This window comes from Berghia stephanieae, chromosome 4, assembly GCF_034508935.2.
Source record: "Berghia stephanieae isolate SIO BIC M18660-M18661 chromosome 4, UCSD_Bste_1.3, whole genome shotgun sequence".
NCBI lineage: Eukaryota > Metazoa > Mollusca > Gastropoda > Nudibranchia > Aeolidiidae > Berghia > Berghia stephanieae.
The window spans coordinates 65097234-65099733 of record NC_088363.1 but is presented as its reverse complement, the minus strand read 5'-3'; the positions used below and the strand labels follow the sequence as shown (position 1 = coordinate 65099733).

General features: G+C 35.0%; 1 protein-coding gene across 1 annotated transcript in view; it reads right to left on the bottom strand.

Annotated features, from left to right (window-relative positions):
- Positions 1–2500, bottom strand: part of LOC144971034 (uncharacterized) — a 41570-nt gene that overhangs the window by 36745 nt on the left and 2325 nt on the right. The window lies entirely within an intron of this gene.

The following is a 2500-nucleotide window of genomic DNA, read 5'->3' as shown; positions in this document are numbered from 1 at the left end:
TTTGTTCCTTTCCACTGCTAAGCAATTGCCTCCCCAAGCTGTTATACAAAATGACAAAACACTTTCGATTACTGCTCTATAAAATAATGTGCAGAGGGTTTTATCTATTCTAAACTGAGAGAGTTTCGATAAAAAATATGTACGTCTGCACATCTTATGCCTAATTATTTTCAAGTGTTCATCCCACTTGAGCCTGTCATCAATCGTTACACCAAGGTATTTGTAGTGAGGAACTCGCTGGACGAATTGGTCCTTTAATTTTAACGGTTCTATCGGTTCCTTCACTCTCCTAAAGTCAATCACTAGCTCCTTTGTCTTGCTTATGTTAAGCTCTAGGTGGTGGGCATCACACCAAGACACAAATCTATCAATTTCTTGCCTATAAGCCACTTCGTTGCCATTTGTTATGAGGCCTTGAAGAGCGGTGTCATCTGCAAACTTTATTAAAGGTACACTCAGGTTTTGACTTCTACAGTCATTCGTGTATATTGTGAATAATACAGGGGACAATACACAACCTTGAGGAGCACCAGTATTTGTAGTTATACAGGAAGATTTGTTTTGCCCTAATTGAACATATTGTGCTCTCTCCGTAAGAAATTCGAGCACCCAAGCAATTATATACTTGTTTAAATTCAGACTAGTCAATTTTTGAACAACCAACTGAGGTTGCATTGTATTGAACGCTGAAGAAAAATCTGCAAAAAGCAATCTGCAATAGCTCCTAGCGTGATCTAGATGCCTGTAGATGTTGTTTGTAAACAGCAAAATGGCATCCTCTACGCCACGTCCTGGTTTGTAAGCAAATTGATGACTATCACTCAATGGCATAAACTGATTCCTAATTTTAACAAGAACAAGTTTTTCTAAAGATTTCATGACTATTGAAGTCAGTGCAACAGGTCTGAGATCGTTCATAGTTTCAAGTTTTTCTTTTTTTGGAACAGGAATAATTTTTGAAGTTTTCCAAATTTCAGGGATTGAAACGCATTGGAGGACCAGTTAAAAATATGTGTATAAATGGGGGAAAGCTGGTGGGCACATTCTTTTAATAGTTTTCCTTTCAATCCATCCGGCCCAGCAGCCTTCCTCTCGTTTAGTTTCGAAAATACGAATCTCGTTTCCTCTTCACTGACCTCAATAGTCATTTCATCTTCCATACATACATACATACATACATATATATGCAATGTATCACATATATATATATATATATATATGTATCATATACATATATATACCACATATATATAAATATATATATATATATATATATATATATATATATTATATTATATTTAATATTTAACAACTGACTTTGACCAGATATATACAATGTTATTGACACTGCAACTAAAAAGAAAAAAATCCCTTTGAACCAAGTTATAGAAAGGGAGAGATATTGTTATCATATCATAAAAACAGACTGAATATTTTAGCTTTTTAAAAATATTGATATGACTGAATTTTTAAATATTGTTTCAACAAGAATGATTTTGCATTTTATAACAGTGATCATGAAAAGATGTGAATTTGGATGATACTATGTTTTTGTACCAACTGTTTTCAAACAGTCAAGAATATGTGGGATCTCTATAATTTGCACCCAAAAAAATTTAAAAAAATAAACGTTAAATGTATTATTTTTGTTATGGGTGGGAATAATTTGACAACAGAATTTAAATGTATTCCATTGTATAGAAACAGGCTCATGTAATGCCAAATCTATTAGTATGCAGATTGCATCATATTGTGAGAAGTTCATGCTATCATGACAAAACAGCAATATACAACAAAACGTGATCAAAGCGCTTTACAGCCAACAGCAACACAACATGCAGGACGAGAAATGACGCCTGTTAGGCCATATTGTGACAGAGACAACGCTGTTAACGGCCGGGTAGTTATGTATGTTTTGTTTTTAAGGGTTTTACTGCGCTTGCAACATATTTAGGTCATATCAGCGCGAGTAAAAAGGATAAAATAGAATTGTCAAAATATTCTAGATTTACAATCAAAGCACCCAATAAAAAAGTAAGACAAAGGGGAATTGGTTCAATTAATGAACAAATGTTGATTCCAAGAGCATATGTATTTAGTTTGAGATCACCTTAAAGTCTCATCCAGACACCAGCACGGGATCCCACTACGAGGAACACACTTAAATGTTTACAGAATATATAACTAACAATACATAACAAAGAAGTGATTTACAAGGGAAAAAAATATCATCTCTCAATACTATAACTCTACATTTGACTGCTTCCCTCCCAGTCAAGGACTCCAGCCAGGGCTGGGACAAGACTAAGTAAATCCCATTCCAAGACAAAGATAGAGAGCAAATCGGAAAACAGATATAAGGTGATAGAAGAAACAGCGTGACCTCCTGTCCACCTGTAGTTATCTTACACGTAAAAACGGCGATAAAACGTTAGTAAAGAGGCTTTTCCAAGGACTCAACTATGCGCAGCCCAGAACGGGACTCGAACCCAGAACCTTC